This window comes from Cupressus sempervirens, chromosome 2, assembly GCF_028749045.1.
Source record: "Cupressus sempervirens isolate cs-2001-9-10 chromosome 2, ASM2874904v1, whole genome shotgun sequence".
In the NCBI taxonomy this organism is placed as follows: Eukaryota; Viridiplantae; Streptophyta; class Pinopsida; order Cupressales; family Cupressaceae; genus Cupressus; species Cupressus sempervirens.
Window position 1 is genome coordinate 567,407,869 of NC_143119.1, and position 20,000 is coordinate 567,427,868.

At 51.6% G+C, this 20,000-nt stretch overlaps 1 non-coding gene across 1 annotated transcript in view; it reads left to right on the forward strand.

Moving 5' to 3' along the window:
* Positions 1–92, forward strand: part of LOC149574563 (5.8S ribosomal RNA) — a 154-nt gene extending 62 nt beyond the window's left edge. The window contains exon 1 of the ribosomal RNA XR_016361247.1: positions 1–92. This exon is cut by the window's left edge and continues 62 nt beyond it. This is a non-coding gene — a ribosomal RNA (5.8S ribosomal RNA).
* Positions 93–20,000: the final 19,908 nt, after the last annotated feature.

Below are 20,000 nucleotides of genomic sequence, written 5' to 3' on the forward strand. Positions count from 1 at the left end.
TAGTGTGAATTGCAGAATCTCGTGAATCATCAAGTCTTTGAACGCAAGTTGCGCCTGAGGCCTCGGCCAAGGGCACATCTGCTTGGGCGTCGCACTACAAAATTTTGCCCTCCCCGGCGAGGAGCGGAGATGGCCGTCCGTGTCCGCAAGTGGCGCGCGGTCGGCTGAAATGAGCACGAGGTCCGTCGATCCGTCCAAAAGCGGTTAACTTCTTCCTTCTTTGGTTAACACCCAAAGATTTCAACCCGAATTGTGTCAGCAACCCCAACTCAAATCGCCTCGAGCCTTAATCGCCTGCAATTTTTTCGAACCACTCATGTCACCGTGCTTGACTTGATTCTATGCGCCCCAAGTCATGTACGTGATCCAAAAGCGATTAACTCTTTTTCTGGCTAACAGCCAAAGTTTTCGAATCGACTCAGCTACCCCGACTCGAATTGCCTCGAGCCTTAACCGCCTCCATTTTTTTTTTTCGCTCGACTCATGTAATCGCACTCGCCTTGATTCTGAGTGGCCCGAGTCACTTACGTGATCCAAAACCGGGTAACTTTTTCTTTTTTCTTTTTTTTGTCAAGTCCCAAAGTTTTGAACTCGAATAGAGTCGGATGCCCTGACTCGAGTCGTCTCCAAATTTTTCGCACGACTCATGTCACTGTGCTCGACTTGATTCTAAGTGCCCCGAGCCGTGTACATGATCCAAAAGCGGTTAACTTTTTCTTTTTGGTTAACTTCCAAAGTTTTCAACCCGACCCGCCTTGGCAACCTCGATGCGAAGCGCCTCGAGCCTTAATGGCCTCCAATGTTTTTGCACGGCTCATGCCACCGTCGACTTTTTGCTCGAAATATGTCACCCAGGGCACCTCGATGCTACGTGAGGCGAGCCCTGTGCGCGATCCAAAACCGGGTAACATTTTTTTTTGAACTCCCAAAATTTCATTCTTTTTTGCCTTACGAGGCCTATCATGATCTCTTTTTATAAAGAAAATTCTCAAATCGGATTGTTTCGGCTACCCTACCTCGAATCTGGCTAGCTAGGCATAACGCCTCGAGTCGGCTCGGCAATACGTGAACTGAAACTTGTGCGTGATCCAAAAGCGGGTAACTTGTTTTTTTTTTTTTTTTTTTTGTAATGTCCAAAATTTAGCGCTTTTCGCTGTACAGGGCCTCCCATGATTTTTTTTGTTTTGTTTTTTTTTTTTTCCCTCGTAGACCCACTCTGGCGACCCAGTCGGGTCGCCCGAGGCTGGGGCGACGGAGATGGGTTGACCTAGTCGGGTGACCCAAGTTGGGTCGACCCAGGCGTGCGATCCTGGCTGGGGACAGCAAGTCGATTCTATAAGTTTGCTTGCCAATTTTGCTAGCCAGGTCAGCTCACCAAGTCATCTAACCATGTGGTCTTTGCCAAATCAAGAATTGACTCTTTAAGTCCACTCATAGCTCGTTGCCCCGCCGAGTTGCTTCTCTAAGCCCACTCACCATGTCAGCTCACCAAGTCGGTTGTTCAAGTACGTTTCCAAGTCAACTCTTTAAGTTCGCTCACCAGGTCAGCCCGCCCAAGTCGCCTCTTTAAGTTCGTTCGCCAGGTCGGCCCGCCCAAGTCGCATCAGCGGGCTAACTCACCGAGTCACCTCACAAAGTTGACTCTTTAAGTGCGCTCACCAAGTCAGCTCACCAAGTCGACTCACCATCTCGCCTCGATAAGTTGGCTTTCCGAGTTACCCCACCAAGTCGTCGCCTCTTTAAGCCCGCTCACCGTGTCAGCTCGTTAGGTCAGCTCACCAAGTCGACTAATCAAGTAGGCCCACCAAGTCGCCTCAAGGATAGCTCCTCACCATGAGTCGCCTCACCATGTTGACTCAATGAGTCGCCTCACCATGTTGACTCTTTGAGCCCGCTCGCCAGGTCGCCTCACCAAGTCGACTCGAGTACGTTGCCAAGTCGACTCTTTAAGTTCGCTCGCCAGGTCGACTCGCCAAGTCAGCTCACCATGTCATCTCAACGAACCAACTCGTCGAGTCGCCTCACCACGTCGGCTCTCTAATACCGCTCGCCAAGTCGCCCCACCAACTCGCCCCGTTAGGCCCACTCACCACATCGCCCCGTTAGGCCCACTCTCACCAAGTGGACTCTTTAAGTCTGCTCATAAAGTCGAGCCACCAAGTACTCTCACCAAGTCGACTCTTTAAGTCCTTTCGTCGAGTCACCCCACCAAGTACTCTCACCAAGTCAACTCTTTAGGTCCGTTCATAGAGTCACCCCACCAAGTCGACCCTTCAAGTGGGTTCATCAAGTCACCCCACCAAGTCAAATCTTTAAGTTCATTCATCAAGTCACCCCGCCAGGTCAGCCCACAAATTACTCTCACCGAGTCGACTCTTTAAGTTCGTTCATCAAGTCACCCCGCCAGGTCGGCCCACCAAGTGGACTCTTTAAGTTCGTTCATGAAGTCACTCTGCCAAGTCGGCCCACCAGGTTGACTCTTTAAGTTCGTTCATCAAGTCACCCCGCCAGGTCAGCCCACCAACTACTCTCACCAAGTTGACTCTTTAAGTTTGCTCACCAAGTCACCCCGCCAGGTCGGCCCACCAAGTACTCTCACCAGGTCGACTCTTTAGGTTTGTTCATCAGGTCACCCCACCGAGTACTCTCACCAAGTCAACTCTTTAAGTTCGTTCATCAAGTCGCCCCGCCAGGTCGGCCCACCAAGTACTCTCACCAAGTCGACCCTTTAAGTTCGGTCATCAACTCACCCAGCCAGGTCGGCCCACCACGTACTCTCACAAAGTCGACTCTTTAGGTTCATTCATCAATTCACCCCGCCAGCTCGGCCCACCAAGTTCTCTCACCAGGTCGACTCTTTAAGTTCGTTCATCAAGTCACCCCGCCAGTTCGACCCACCAAGTACTCTCACAAAGTCGACTCTCTAAGTTCGTTCATCAAGTCACCCTGCCAGGTCAGCCCACCAACTACTCTCACCAAGTCACCCCGCTAGCTCGACCCACCAAGTCGACTCTCTAAGTCCGTTCATCAAGTCACCCCGCCAGGTCGGCCCACCAAGTCGAATCTTTAAGTCCGTTCATCAAGTCACGTGACCAGGTCAGCCCACCGAGTACTCTCGCCAAGTTGACTCTTTAAGTTTGTTCATCAAGTCACCCGGCTAGGTCGGCCCACCAAGTCACCAAGTACTCTCACCAAGTCGACTCTCTAAGTCCGTTCATCAAGTCACCCCGCCAAGTCGGCCCACCAAGTCGAATCTTTAAGTCCGTTCATCAAGTCACCCCACCAAGTACTCTAACCAAGTCGATTCTTCGAGTGCGTTCATCAAGTCACCCGACCAACTACTCTCACCAAGTCGACTCTTTAACTATGTTCATCAAGTCACCCCACCAAGCACTCTCACCACGTCAACTCTTTAGGTCCGTTCATAAAGTCACCCCACCAGGTCGACCCTTCAAGTGCGTTCATCAAGTCACCCCACCAAGTACTCTCACCAATTCGACTCTTTAAGTCTTTTCATCAAGTCACCACACCAAGTACTCTCACCAAGTCAACTCTTTAGGACCGTTCATCAAGTCACCTCGCCAAGTCGACCCTTGAAGTCCGTTCATCAAGTCAAACCCCACCAAGTACTCCCACCAAGTCGACTCTTTAAGTCAGTTCACGAAGTCACCCAACCAGGTCGGCCCACCAAGGACTCTCACCAAGTCGACTCTCTAAGTCTGTTCATCAGGTCACCCCACCGAGTACTCTCACCAAGTCAACTCTTTAGGTCCGTTCATCGAGTCACCCCGCAAAGTCGACCCTCTAAGTTTGTTCATCGAGTCACCCCGCCAAGTCGACTCTTTAAGTCCTTTCATCAAGTCACCCCGCCAAGCCGACTCTCTAAGTGCGTTCATCAAGTCACCAGAACAACTACTCTCACCAAGTCGACTCTATAAGTCCGTTCATCAAGTCGGCCCACCAAGTACTCCCACCAAGTCGACTCTTTAAGTCCGTTCATCAGTTCACCCCGCCAAGTACTCTCACCAAGTCAACTCTTTAGGTCCGTTCATCGAGTCACCTCGCCAAGTCGACCCTTTAAGTCCGTTCATCAAGTCGCCCCGCCGAGTTGCTTCTCTAAGCCCACTCACCATGTCAGCTCACCAAGTCGGTTGTTCAAGTACATTGCCAAGTCAACTCTTTAAGTTCGCTCACCAAGTCAGCCCGCCCAAGTCGCCTCTTTAAGTTCGTTCGCCAGGTCGGCCCGCCCAAGTTGCATCAGCTGGCTAACTCGCTGAGTCACCTCACGAAGTTGACTCTTTAAGTGCGCTCACCAAGTCAGCTCACCAAGTCGACTCACCATCTCGCCTCGATAAGTTGGCTTGCCGAGTTACCCCACCAAGTCGTCGCCTCTTTAAGCCCGCTCACCGTGTCAGCTCGTCAGGTCGGCTCACCAAGTCGACTAATCAAGTAGGCCCACCAAGTCGCCTCAAGGATAGCTCCTCACCATGAGTCACCTCACCATGTTGACTCAATGAGTCGCCTCACCATGTTGACTCTTTGAGCCCGCTCGCCAGGTCGCCTCACCAAGTCGACTCGAGTACGTTGCCAAGTCGACTCTTTAAGTTCGCTCGCCAGGTCGACTCACCAAGTCAGCTCACCATGTCATCTCAACGAACCAACTCGCCGAGTCGCCTCACCACGTCGGCTCTCTAATACCGCTCGCCAAGTCGCCCCACCAACTCGCCCCGTTAGGCCCACTCTCACCAAGTGGACTCTTTAAGTCTGCTCATAAAGTCAAGCCACCAAGTACTCTCACCAAGTCGACTCTTTAAGTCCTTTCGTCGAGTCACCCCACCAAGTACTCTCACCAAGTCAACTCTTTAGGTTTGTTCATAGAGTCACCCCACCAAGTCGACCCTTCAAGTGGGTTCATCAAGTCACCCCACCAAGTCAACTCTTTAAGTTCATTCATCAAGTCACCCCGCCAGGTCAGCCCACAAATTACTCTCACCAAGTCGACTCTTTAAGTTCGTTCATCAAGTCACCCCGCCAGGTCGGCCCACCAAGTGGACTCTTTAAGTTCGTTCATGAAGTCACTCTGCGAAGTCGGCCCACCAGGTCGACTCTTTAAGTTCGTTCATCAAGTCACCCCGCCAGGTCAGCCCACCAACTACTCTCACCAAGTCGACTCTTTAAGTTTGCTCACCAAGTCACCCCGCCAGGTCGGCCCACCAAGTACTCTCACCAGGTCGACTCTTTAGGTTTGTTCATCAGGTCACCCCACCGAGTACTCTCACCAAGTCGACTCTTTAAGTTCGTTCATCAAGTCGCCCCGCCAGGTCGGCCCACCAAGTACTCTAACCAAGTCGACCCTTTAAGTTCGGTCATCAACTCACCTCGCCAGGTCGGCCCACCATGTACTCTCACAAAGTCGACTCTTTAGGTTCGTTCATCAATTCACCCCGCCAGCTCGGCCCACCAAGTTCTCTCACCAGGTTGACTCTTTAAGTTCGTTCATCAAGTCACCCCGCCAGTTCGACCCACCAAGTACTCTCACAAAGTCGACTCTCTAAGTTCATTCATCAAGTCACCCTGCCAGGTTAGCCCACCAAGTACTCTCACCAAGTCACCCCGCTAGCTCGACCCACCAAGTTGACTCTCTAAGTCCGTTCATCAAGTCACCCCGCCAGGTCGGCCCACCAAGTCGAATCTTTAAGTCCGTTCATCAAGTCACGTGACCAGGTCAGCCCACCGAGTACTCTCGCCAAGTCGACTCTTTAAGTTTGTTCATCAAGTCACCCGGCCAGGTCGGCCCACCAAGTCACCAAGTACTCTCACCAAGTCAACTCTCTAAGTCCGTTCATCAAGTCACCCCACCAGGTCGGCCCACCAAGTCGAATCTTTAAGTCCGTTCATCAAGTCACCCCACCAAGTACTCTAACCAAGTTGATTCTTCGAGTGCGTTCATCAAGTCACCCGACCAACTACTCTCACCAAGTCGACTCTTTAACTATGTTCATCAAGTCACCCCACCAAGCACTCTCACCACGTCAACTCTTTAGGTCCGTTCATAAAGTCACCCCACCAGGTCGACCCTTCAAGTGCGTTCATCAAGTCACCCCACCAAGTACTCTCACCAATTCGACTCTTTAAGTCTTTTCATCAAGTCACCACACCAAGTACTCTCACCAAGTCAACTCTTTAGGACCGTTCATCAAGTCACCTCACCAAGTCGACCCTTGAAGTCTGTTCATCAAGTCAAACCCCACCAAGTACTCCCACCAAGTCGACTCTTTAAGTCAGTTCACGAAGTCACCCAACCAGGTTGGCCCACCAAGGACTCTCACCAAGTCGACTCTCTAAGTTTGTTCATCAGGTCACCTCATCGAGTACTCTCACCAAGTCAACTCTTTAGGTCCGTTCATCAAGTCACCCCGCAAAGTCGACCCTCTAAGTTCGTTCATCGAGTCACCCTGCCAAGTCGACTCTTTAAGTCCTTTCATCAAGTCACCCCGCCAAGCCGACTCTCTAAGTGTGTTCATCAAGTCACCATCCCGATCTGGCCGAGCCGTTCTGGCCGAGCCATGCTGGCCAAGCCGATCTGGGCGAGCCATTCTGGCCGACCCGATCTGGCCGAGCCGTTCTGGGCAAGCCATGCTGGCCGAGCCGATCTGGGCGAGCCATTCTGGCCGAGCCGATCTAGGCGACCCGTTCTGGGCGAGCCGATCTTTGCGACCCGTTCTGGCCTAGCCATGCTGGCCGGGCCATGCTGGCTGAGCCGTTCTGGCCGAGCCATGATGGCCGAGCCGATCTGGGCGAGCCGTTCTGGCTGAGCCATGCTGGCCGAGCTATTCTGGCCGAGCCGATCTGGGCGAGCCGTTCTTGCCAAGCCATGCTGGCCGAGCCGTTCTGGCCGACCCATGCTGGCCGAGCCGATCTGGGCTAGCCGTTCTGGCCGAGCCGATCTGGCCGAGCTCCAAAAATGGTTTCGTGGATGGTTGTTTGGTCGCCTCTGTGCCAACTCGATCGGCACAACATTGGGAATGGTTCGACAGCGGTTGTCGTTCCAATGTGTCATCGGGATGTCTTGGAATGCGGCCTTTCAAGGGCGAGCTCGCGTCTAGCACTTGGATTGTGCGTTGTCACAAGTGAATGGGGAGATCTCTCTGTGAACAGCGGCATGGTGATTACAAGAGAAAATTGACTTAGTAGTCGGAGCATTGGCCTCGGGCCATTGTGACGGCCTTGCAATTTCTCTATAATTGCAACCTATGTTTGCGCAGTAGCAGAGTTTGCATGTAAGATTGGCTTTTGTTCTTGACAGTTCCAGGAGATGACCTCTGGAACTTTTGGATTGGGCCCCTTCAAGGTGAAATTCATCCAGTTGATCGAATGAGCTCGATGACCATTTCACACCCTTGGCTCCATGAATTCAAATCCCATCCAGCTGCCGTGAAGCCATCCCGATTTTGCTATGCGAGGGCTCTCTCCCCAGAGTCGTTCTCTTTGCAACAACTTCTTTGGCAAAAAAATTTTGAAATGGTTCGGCAGCGGTTGTCGTTCCAATGGTGCCGTTGTGGTGGTTGCCTGGGCAGCGATCTGAAGGGCGAGCCGTCGTCTAGCAGTTGGGCTGCGCATCACGGGTGACAAGGGAGCCTTTGTAATCGGAAGCTCCCCGTGACCATTCGATGAGAAGAGCCATTGCTTGTGTGAGCAAGGACGAATGCAGCCTCGGATTCCAAACGAAATCAATGACATCGGATCTATACATAAGAGCGGAATGAAGCAGCAGCTCGTTTGCCATGCGCGGCTCCCCAAAGTTGCTCGTCTTTCTCACTCCATCGGCACAAATTCGAGATTTGTTCGACAGCGGTTGTCGTTCCAATGTGTCATTGCGGCGATCCGAAGAGCGATGCTAAGGGCGGGAGCTTGTGTCTAGCATTTGGGATGTTTGTGCGAGCGAGCAGGGGAGCTTCTCTTATCGGAACCTCTCCATGGCCTTTGAATATATAGACCCAGTGCCGACGATATCGATGGATACGAGCCTTGGATTCTAAATTTGTTCACAGCTAAGATTGGTTTTTGTGAGAGATGGGTACGAAAGCACATCCCGATTGCTACGTGGGAGCTCCCTAAGGTCGCCTCTGTGCCAACTCGATTGGCACAACATTGGGAATGGTTCGACAGCGGTTGTCGTTCCAATGTGTCATCGGGGGATGTCTTGGAAAGTGGCCTGGCCTTTCAAGGGCGAGCTTGCATCTATCACTTGGATTGTGCGTCGCATCGCAAGTGAATGGGGAGATCTCTCTGTGAACGGCGGCATGGTGATTGCAAGAGAAAATTGACTTAGTCGGAGCATTGGCCTCGGGCCACTGTGATGGCCTGGCAATTTCTCTTTAATTGCAACCTATGTTTGCGCAGTAGCAGAGTTTGCAAGTAAGATGGTCCTTGTTCTTGAGAGTTCCAGGAGATGACCTCCAGAACTTTTGGATTGGGCCCCTTCAAGGTGAAATTCATCCAGTTGATCGGATGAGCTCGATGACCATTTCAGTCCCTTGGCTCCATGAATTCACATCTCCTAACTGACGACAATCTTTTGCTCCTTAGACGACCTCATAATAAATTGGGTCGTGGATGGCTGTTTGGTCAGAATTTTCAACGATTTGGATTTTTATGGCGGATGTCGGCGTGTTCGCTAATTTCTTATGCAGAGCGAGCCTCGCACTAATAGCTTATATAGGAGAGGTTGTTGCCGCGAACCTCTCCCGTGCCCCTCTCATTGATTCAACGGCGGTGTCGAGGCGGATGGAAATGTCGGATTTTGAAATGGTGGACGCCGACGTTGAATCAATTGGAGGGGCATGAAGCCCACCCTCGAGGTGCTATTCCTCGACTCTCCTTTAGATCATGTTTTCTTGTCACTCAAGCTGGCGCAATTTCGGAAAGCAGTTGGGCTGCGCGTCACGAGTGACAAGGGAGCCTTTGTGATCGGAAGCTCCCCGTGGCCATTCGATGAGAAGAGCCATTGCTTGTGTGAGCAAGGACGAATGCAGCCTCGGATTCCGAACGAAATCAACGACATCAGATCTATATATAGGAGCGGAATGAAGCAGCAGCCAGCCCGTTTGCGATGCGCGGCTCCCCAAAGTTGCTATTCTTTCTCACTCCATCGGGGCACAAATTCGGGAGTTGTTCGACAGCGGTCGTCCTTCCAATGGTGTCATTGCGGCGAAATCTGTTCACAGCTAAGATTGGTTTTTATGAGAGATGGGTATGAAAGCACATCCTGATTGCTACGCGGGAGCTCCCTAAGGTCGCCTCTGTGCCAACTCGATCGGCACAACATTGGGAATGGTTCGACAGCGGTTGTCGTTCCAATGTGTCATCGGGGGATGTCTTGGAAAGTGGTCTTTCTTTCAAGGGCGAGCTCGCGTCTAGCACTTGGGTTGTGCGTCATGTCACAAGTGAATGGGGGATGTCTTGGAAAGTGGTCTTTCTTTCAAGGGTGAGCTCGCGTCTAGCACTTGGACTGTGCGTCGCGTCACAAGTGGATGGGGAGATCTCTCTGTGAACGGCGGCATGGTGATTGCAAGAGAAAATTGACTTAGTCGGAGCCATTGGCCTCGGGCCATTGTGACGGCCTCGCAATTTCTCTTTAATTGCAACCTATGTTTGCGCAGTAGCAGAGTTTGCATGTAAGATGGGCCTTGTTCTCGAGAGTTCCAGGAGATGACCTCCAGAACTTTTGGATTGGGCCCCTTCAAGGTGAAATTCATCCAGTTGATCGGATGAGCTCGATGACCATTTCAGTCCCTCGGCTCCGTGAACTCACATCTCCTAACCGATGACAATCTTTTGCTCCTCTGCCGACCTCATAAAAAATTGGGTCGTGAATGGCTGTTTGGTAGGAATTTTAAAGGATTTGGATTTTTAAGGCGGATGTCGGTGTGTTCGCTAATGTCTAATGCAGAGCGAGCCTCGCACTAATAGCTTATATAGGAGAGGTTGTTGCCGCGAGCCTCTCCCGTGCCCCTCTCATTGATTCAACGTCGGTGTCAAGGCGGATGGATATGTCGGATTTTGAAACGGTGGACGCCGACGTTGAATCAATTAGAGGGGCATGAAGCCCACCCTGGATGTGCTATTCCTCGACTCTCCTTTTAGATCATGTTTTCTTCTCACTCAGCTGGCGCAATTTCGGAAAAAGGTTTGGCAGCGGTTGCCATCCCTCACCGCGTCTACTTGGTGATTTTAAAACTCGATCTAAAACGGGAGCCCTCACCTAGCACCTCCGTTCGGTGTTGCTCGGGTATTGCGTAAAATTATGCCAACGGTGTGAATCCCCCAACGAATGCCTACGCTTGGACCCTCTCTTAGATCACCTTCTTCGATCACTCGACCGACGCAACTACGAAAGAGACTTGGCAGTGGTTGCCATTCTACAGCGCGTCTGTTCAGCGATTTCGAAGTTGATCTAATGGCAAGCCCTTGTCTCTAGCCATGAGGTGGGTGGTTGGTGCTCTAGCAAAATTTTTTGCATGCCTATCGTGGCTACAAGGGGAGAGGTGGTTGCCGCGAGCCTCTCCCGTGCCCCCCTCATTGATTCAACGCCGCTGTCAGGGCAGATGGATATGTCAGATTTTGAAACGGTGGACGGCGACGTTGAATCAATTAGAGGGGCATGAAGCCCACCCTCGAGGGTGCTATTCCTGGACTCTCCTTTAGATCATGTTTTCTTGTCACTCAGCTGGCGCAATTTCGGAAAAAGGTTTGGCCAGCGGTTGCCAGCCCTCACCGCGTCTACTTGGTGATTTTAAAACTCGATCTAAAACGGGAGCCCTCGTCTAGCACCTCCGTCCGGTGTTGCTCGGGTATTGCATAAATTTATGCCATCGGCGCAAATCCCCCAACGAATGCCTACACTTGGACCCTCTCTTAGATCACCTTCTTCGATCACTCGACCGACGCAACTACGGAAGAGACTTGGCAGCGGTTGCCATTCTACAGCGCGTCTGTTCAGCGATTTCGAAGTTGATCTAATGGCGAGCCCTTTTCTCTAGCCATGAGGTGGGTGCTTGGCGCTCTAGAAAAATTTTTTGCGTGCCTATCGTGGCTACAACGGGAGAGGTGGTTGCCGCGAGCCTCTCCCGTGACCCCCTCATTGATTCAACGCCGCTGTCAGGGCGGATGGATATGTCGGATTTTGAAACGGTGGACGCCGACGTTGAATCAATTAGAGGGGCATGAAGCCCACCCTCGAGGGTGCTATTCCTGGGCTGTCCTTTAGATCATGTTTTCTTGTCACTCAGCTGGCGCAATTTCGGAAAATGGTTTGGCAGCGGTTGCCAGCCCTCACCGCGTCTACTTGGTGATTTTAAAACTCGATCTAAAACGGGAGACCTCGTCTAGCACCTCCATCCGGTGTTGCTCGGGTATTGCATAAATTTATGCCATCGGCGCGAATCCCCCAACGAATGCCTACACACTTGGACCCTCTCTTAGATCACCTTCTTCGATCACTCGACCGACGCAACTACGGAAGAGACTTGGCAGTGGTTGCCATTCTACAGCGCGTCTGTTCAGCGATTTCAAAGTTGATCTAATGGCGAGCCCTTGTCTGTAGGCATGAGGTGGGTGGTTGGCGCTCTAGCAAAAAATTTTTGCGTGCCTATCGCGGCTACAAGGGGAGAGGTGGTTGCCGCGAGCCTCTCCCGTGCCCCCCTCATTGATTCAACGCCGCTGTCATGGCGGATGGATATGTCAGATTTTGAAACGGTGGACGGCGACGTTGAATCAATTAGAGGGGCATGAAGCCCACCCTCGAGGGTGCTATTCCTGGACTCTCGTTTAGATCATGTTTTCTTGTCACTCAGCTGGCGCAATTTCGGAAAAAGGTTTGGCAGCGGTTGCAAGCCCTCACCGCGTCTACTCGGTGATTTTAAAACTCGATCTAAAACGGGAGCCCTCGTCTAGCACCTCCGTCTGGTGTTGCTCGGGTATTGCATAAATTTATGCCATCGGCGCAAATCCCCCAACGAATGCCTACACGCTTGGACCCTCTCTTAGATCACCTTCCTCAATCACTCGACCGACGCAACTACGGAAGAGACTTGGCAGCGGTTGCCATTCTACAGCGTGTCTGTTCAGCGATTTCGAAGTTGATCTAATGGCGAGCCCTTGTCTCTAGGCATGAGGTGGGTGGTTGGCGCTCTAGCAAAATATTTTTGCGTGCCTATCATGGCTACAAGGGGAGAGGTGGTTGCCGCGAGCCTCTCCCATGCCCCCCTCATTGATTCAACGCCGCTGTCATGGCGGATGGATATGTCAGATTTTGAAACGGTGGACGGCGACGTTGAATCAATTAGAGGGGCATGAAGCCCACCCTCGAGGGTGCTATTCCTGGACTCTCCTTTAGATCATGTTTTCTTGTCACTCAGCTGGCGCAATTTCGGAAAAAGGTTTGGCAGCGGTTGCCAGCCCTCACCGCGTCTACTCGGTGATTTTAAAACTCGATCTAAAACGGGAGCCCTCATCTAGCACCTCCGTCCGGTGTTGCTCGGGTATTGCATAAATTTATGCCATCGGCGCGAATCCCCCAATGAATGCCTACGCTTGGACCCTCTCTTAGATCACCTTCTTCGATCACTCAACTGACGCAACTACGGAAGAGACTTGGCAGCGGTTGCCATTCTACAGCGCGTCTGTTCTGCGATTTCAAAGTTGATCTAATGGCGAGCCCTTGTCTCTAGCCATGAGGTGGGTGCTTGGCGCTCTAGCAAAATTTTTTGCGTGCCTATCGCGGCTACAACGAGAGAGGTGGTTGCCGCGAGCCTCTCCCGTTCCCCCCTCATTGATTCAACACCGCTGTCAGGGCGGATGGATATGTCGGATTTTGAAACGGTGGACGGCGACGTTGAATCAATTAGAGGGGCATGAAGCCCACCCTAGAGGGTGCTATTCCTGGACTCTCGTTTAGATCATGTTTTCTTGTCACTCAGCTGGCGCAATTTCAGAAAAAGGTTTGGCAGCGGTTGCCAGCCCTCACCGCGTCTACTCGGTGATTTTAAAACTCGATCTAAAATGGGAGCCCTCGTCTAGCACCTCCGTCCGGTGTTGCTCGGGTATTGCATAAATTTATGCCATCGGCGCGAATCCCCCAACGAATGCCTACGCTTGGACCCTCTCTTAGATCACCTTCTTCGATCAGTCGACCGACGCAACTACGGAAGAGACTTGGCAGCGGTTGCCATTCTACAGCGCGTCTGTTCAGCGATTTCGAAGTTGATCTAATGGCGAGCCCTTGTCTCTAGGCATGAGGTGGGTGCTTGGCGCTCTAGCAAAATATTTTGCGTGCCTATCGCGGCTACAACGGGAGAGGTGGTTGCCGCGAGCCTCTCCCGTGCCCCCCCTCATTGATTCAACGCCGCTGTCAGGGCGGATGGATATGTCGGATTTTGAAACGGTGGACGGCGACGTTGAATCAATTAGAGGGGCATGAAGCCCACCCTCGAGGGTGCTATTCCTGGACTCTCCTTTAGATCATGTTTTCTTGTCACTCAGCTGGCGCAATTTCAGAAAAAGGTTTGGCAGCGGTTTCCAGCCCTCACTGCGTCTACTTGGTGATTTTAAAACTCGATCTAAAATGGGAGCCCTCGTCTAGCACCTCCGTCCGGTGTTTCTCGGGTATTGCATAATTTGTTGCTATCGGCGCGAATCCCCCAACGAATCCCTAGCCTTGGACTCTTTCTTAGATCACCTTCTTCGATCACTCGACCGACGCAATTACGGAAGAGGCTTGGCAGCGGTTGCCATTCCACAGCGCGTCTGTTCAGCGATTTCGAAGTTGATCTACTAATGGCGAGCCCTTGTCTAGCCATGAGGTGGGTGCTTGGGGCTCTAGCAATTTTTTGTGTGCCTATCGCAGCTACAATGGGAGCTTTGATAACAAAAGTTCTCGGCGACCCTCCCTAATAGAAATCAGTGCTGGTGTTCGTGAAAGACACGTTATTCAGATTTTTGGAATATTGGCACCAGCATCGTTTCTATTGGGAGGGCCGTGAAGCCATCACGATTTTGCTATGCGAGGGCTCTCTCCCCAGAGTCGTTCTCTACGCAACAACTTCTTTGGCACAAAATTTTCAGAATGGTTCGGCAGCGGTTGTCGTTCCAATGGTGCCATTGTGGTGGTTGCCTGGGCAGCGATCTGAAGGGCGACCCGTCGTCTAGCAGTTGGCCTACGCATCACGAGTGACAAGGGAGCCTTTGTTATCGGAAGCTCCCCGTGGCCATTCGATTAGAAGAGCCATTGCTTGTTTGAGCAAGGACGAATGCAGCCTCGGATTCCAAACGAAATCAATAATTTCGAATCTATATAAGAGCGGAATGAAGCAGCAGCACAGCCTGTTTGCTATGCACGCCTCCCCAAAGATGCTCTTCTTTCTCACTCCATTGCCACAATTTCGGGAGTTGTTCGACAGCGGTTGTCATTCCAATGTGTCATTGCGGTGATCTGGAGAGCGATGCTAAGGGCGGGAGATTGTGTCTAGAATTTGGGATGTTTGTGCGAGCGAGCAGGGGAGCTTCTCTTATCGGAACCTCTCTGTGGCCTTTGAATATATAGACCCAGTGCCGACGATATCGATGGATGCGAGCCCTTGGATTCCAAATTTGTCCATAGCTAACATTGGTTTTTGTGAGAGATGGGCACGAAAGCACATCCTGATTGCTATGCGGGAGCTCCCTAAGGTCGCCTCTGTACCAACTCGATCGGCACAACATTGGGAATGGTTCAACAGCGGTTGACGTTCCAATGTGTCATCGGGGGATGTCTTGGAAAGTGGTCTTTCTTTCAAGGGTGAGCTCGCGTCTAGACATTGGATTGTGCGTCGCGTCACAGGTGAATGGCAATATCTCTCTGTGAACGGCGGCATGGTGATTGCAAGAGAAAATTGACTTAGTCGGAGCCATTGGCCTCGGGCCATTGTGACGGCCTCGCAATTTCTCTTTAATTGCAACCTATGTTTGCGCAGTAGCAGAGTTTGCATGTAAGATGGGCCTTGTTCTCGAGAGTTCCAGGAGATGACCTCTGGAACTTTTGGATTGGGCCCCTTCAAGGTGAAATTCATCCAGTTGATCGGATGAGCTCGATGACCATTTCAGTCCCTCGGCTCCATGAACTCACATCTCCTAACCGATGACAATCTTTTGCTCCTCTGCCGACCCCATAAAAAATTGGGTCGTGAATGGCTGTTTGGTAGGAATTTTAAAGGATTTGGATTTTTAAGGCGGATGTCGGTGTGTTTGCTAATTTCTAATGCAGAGCGAGCCTCGCACTAATAGCTTATCTAGGAGAGGTGGTTGCTGCGAGCCTCTCCCATGCCCCCCTCATTGATTCAACGCCGGTGTCAAGGCGGATGGATATGTCGGATTTTGAAACGGTGGACGCTGACATTGAATCAATTAGAGGGGCATGAAGCCCACCTCGGATGTGCTATTCCTCGACTCTCCTTTAGATCATGTTTTCTTCTCACTCAGCTGGCGCAATTTCCAAAAAAGGTTTCGCAGCGGTTGCCATCCCTCACCGCGTCTACTTGGTGATTTTAAAACTCGATCTAAAACGGGAGCCCTCGTCTAGCACCTCCGTCCGGTGTTGCTCGGGTATTGCATAAAATTATGCCGTCGGCGCGAATCCCCCAACGAATGCCTACGCTTGGACCCTCTCTTAGATCACCTTCTTCGATCACTCGACCGACGCAACTACGGAAGAGACTTGGCAGCGGTTGCCATTCTACAGCGCGTCTGTTCAACGATTTTGAAGTTGATCTAATGGTGAGCCCTTGTCTCTAGGCATGAGGTGGGTGGTTGGCACTCTAGCAAAATTTTTTTGCATGCCTATCACGGCTACAAGGGGAGAGGTGGTTGCCGTGAGCCTCTCCCGTGCCCCCCTCATTGATTCAACGCCGCTGTCAGGGCGGATGGATATGTCAGATTTTGAAACGGTGGACGGCGACGTTGAATCAATTAGAGGGGCATGAAGCCCACCCTCGAGGGTGCTATTCCTGGACTCTCCTTTAGATCATGTTTTCTTGTCACTCAGCTGGCGCAATTTCAGAAAAAGGTTTGGCAGCGGTTGCCAGCCCTCACCGCGTCTACTCGGTGATTTTAAAACTCGATCTAAAATGGGAGCCCTCGTCTAGCACCTCCGTCCGGTGTTGCTCGGGTATTGCATAAATTTATGCCATCGGCGCGAATCCCCCAATGAATGCCTACACTTGGACCCTCTCTTAGATCACGTTCTTCGATCACTCGACCGACGCAACTACGGAAGAGACTTGGCAGCGGTTGCCACTCTACAGCGCGTTTGTTCAGCGATTTCGAAGTTGATCTAATGGCGAGCCCTTGTCTCTAGGCATGAGGTGGGTGCTTGGCGCTCTAGCAAAATATTTTGCGTGCCTATCGCGGCTACAACGGGAGAGGTGGTTGCCACGAGCCTCTTCCGTGCCCCCCTCATTGATTCAACGGCGCTGTCAGGGCGGATGGATATGTCAGATTTTGAAACGGTGGACGGCGATGTTGAATCAATTAGAGGGGCATGAAGCCCACCCTCGAGGGTGCTATTCCTGGACTCTCCTTTAGATCATGTTTTCTTGTCACTCAGCTGGCGCAATTTCGGAAAAAGGTTTGGCAGCGGTTGCCAGCCCTCACCGCGTCTACTCGGTGATTTTAAAACTCGATCTAAAATGGGAGCCCTCGTCTAGCACCTCCGTCCGGTGTTGCTCGGGTATTGCATAAATTTATGATATCGGCGCGAATCCCCCAACGAATGCCTACGCTTGGACCCTCTCTTAGATCACCTTCTTCGATCACTCGACCGACGCAACTACGGAAGAGACTTGGCAGCGGTTGCCATTCTACAGCGCGTCTGTTAAGCGATTTCGAAGTTGATCTAATGGCGAGCCCTTGTCTCTAGGCATGAGGTGGGTGCTTGGTGCTCTAGCAAAATTTTTTGCGTGCCTATCGCGGCTACAAGGGGAGAGGTGGTTGCCGCGAGCCTCTCCCGTGCCCCCCTCATTGATTCAACGCCGCTGTCAGGGCGGATGGAAATGTCAGATTTTGAAACGGTGGACGTCGACGTTGAATCAATTAGAGGGGCATGAAGCCCACCCTCGAGGGTGCTATTTTCCTGGACTCTCCTTTAGATCATGTATTCTTGTCACTCAGCTGGCGCAATTTCGAAAAAAGGTTTGGCAGCGGTTGCCAGCCCCTCACCGCGTCTACTTGGTGATTTTAAAACTTGATCTAAAACGGGAGCCCTCGTCTTGCACCTCCATCCAGTGTTGCTCGGGTATTGCACAAATTTTTTCCATCGGCGCGAATCCCCCAATGAATGCCTACACGCTTGGACCCTCTCTTAGATCACCTTCTTCGATCACTCGACCGACGCAATTACGGAAGAGACTTGGCAGCGGTTGCCATTCTACACCGCGTCCGTTCTGCGATTTCGAAGTTGATCTAATGGCGAGCCCTTATCTATAGCCATGAGGTGGGTACTTGGCGCTCTAGCAAAATTTTTTGCGAGCCTATCGCGGCTACAATGGGAGAGGTGGTTGCCGCGAGCCTCTCCCGTGCCCAGCTCATTGATTCAACGCCGCTGTCAGGGCGGATGGATATGTCAGATTTTGAAACGGTGGACGCTGACGTTGAATCAATTAGAAGGGCATGAAGCCCACCTTCGAGGGTGCTATTCCTGGACTCTCCTTTAGATCATGTTTTCTTGTCACTCAGCTGGCGCAATTTCGGAAAAAGGTTTGGCAGTGGTTGCCAGCCCTCACCGCGTCTTCTTTGTGATTTTAAAACTCGATCTAAAATGGGAGCCCTCGTCTAGCACCTCCGTCCGGTGTTGCGCGGGTATTGCACAAATTTTTGCCATCGGCGCGATTACCCCAACGAATTCCCTACGCTGGGACCCTCTCTTAGATCACCTTTTTCGATCACTCGACCGACGCAATTACGGAAGAGACTTGGCAGCGGTTGCCATTCTACAACACGTCTGTTCTGCAATTTCGAAGTTGAGCTAATGGCGAGCCCTTGTCTCTAGGCATGAGGTGGGTGCTTGGCGCTCTAGAAAAATCTTTTTGCGTGCCTATCGCGGCTACAATGAGAGAGGTGGTTGCTGCGAGCCTCTCCCGTGCCCCCCTCATTTATTCAATGCCGCTGTTAGGGTGGATGGATATGTCGGATTTTGAAACGGTGGACGCCGACGTTGAATCAATTAGAGGGGCATGAAGCCCACCCTCGAGGGTGCTATTCCTGGACTCTCCTTTAGATCATGTTTTCTTGTCACTCAGCTGGCGCAATTTCGGAAAAAGGTTTGGCAGTAGTTGCCAGCCCTCACCGCGTCTACTTGGTGATTTTAAAACTCGATCTAAAACGGGAGCCCTCGTCTAGCACCTCCGTCCGGTGTTGCTCGGGTACTGCATAAATTTATGCCATCGGCGCGAATCCCCCAACGAATGCCTACGCTTGGACCCTCTCTTAGATCACCTTCTTTGATCACTCGACCGACGCAACTACGGAAGAGACTTGGCAGCGGTTGCCATTCTACAGCGCGTCTGTTCAGCGATTTCGAAGTTGATCTAATGGCGAGCCCTTGTCTCTAGCCATGAGGTGGGTGCTTGGCGCTCTAGCAAAATTTTTTGCGTGCCTATCGCGTAAAGCATGTTTTCTAGTCACTCAGCTGGCGCAATTTCGGAAAAAAGGTTTGGCAGCGGTTGCCAGCCCTCACCGCGTCTTCTTGGTGATTTTAAAACTCGATCTAAAACGGGAGCCCTCGTCTAGCGGCTCCGTGCCAACTCGATTGGCACAACATTGGGAAATGGTTCGACAGCGGTTGTCGTTCCAATGTGTCATCGGGGGATGCCTTGGAAAGTGGCCTTTCAAGGGCGAGCTTGCGTCTATCCCTTGGATTGTGCGTCGCGTCACAAGTGAATGGGGAGATCTCTCTGTGAACGGCGGCATGGTGATTGCAAGAGAAAATTGACTTAGTCGGAGCATTGGCCTCGGGCCATTGTGACGGCCTTGCAATTTCTCTTTAATTGCAACCTATGTTTGCGCAGTAGCAGAGTTTGCATGTAAGATGGGCCTTATTCTTGAGAGTTCCAGGAGATGACCTCCGGAACTTTTGGATTGGGCCCCTTCAAGGTGAAATTCATCCAGCTGATCGGATGAAGCTCGATGTGCTTGTATCTATTCCGAGATGGTAATGATGGTCATTAATCTATGGCGGTGAGTATTATCCCATTCGGTAATCGCAATGGCGGAGCTGGTGGGAAGTACTTGTCGCTTTGTTTTGATGGATATACCCTATATGTAGGTGTCTGCACGGCTTGCAACACACTGCACATTTGGTGTTCGATTCTAAGATGCGCTTGTTGCTGAGTGTGTATGGAGTTGTATCTTTTAGCCAAGGGCTCCGTCTCATTGGCACGTTCTATCATTGCATTTTTATCCTGCCCGGACGGCAAGAAGGAAAGAGATGGTTTGGTTGCACGGGTGCATTGCTCGACGTCCCTAATTTCATCAAGGGTCCACTCTCCACCCTAAGTTTTTGCCGATCGGTAGAGCCTTGGGATTGAGAGGGGGGCCGGCGAAAGGTTTGGTTGCCGCATAATTTATTCGCTAGTGTGTTCTCGGTGCGTGCTCGCCTCTTCACTGCCTCATCCTACAGAAGTGCATGGCACTGTCGTGACAGCCTTTGTGGTCCAGGCCAGTAGAAGCGTAGAGTATTACCGATAATTTTTGTTTGGATGCGGAAACTCTCCATGCCCTGTCCTGCCCTGTGCGACGATCCGAACGGCTTGTCGAAGTATGGCCGTTTGTACGGGGTGCACCAAAAAGCGTGTAGGGGGCATATGCCTGGGAAATGGATGTCTCTGAGTGTCCTTACTCGGTCACGTGCGCGATGTACATCTTTGCATTACGACCCTGCTGTGAGCATTTGTGATGCGAGCATTATGGGG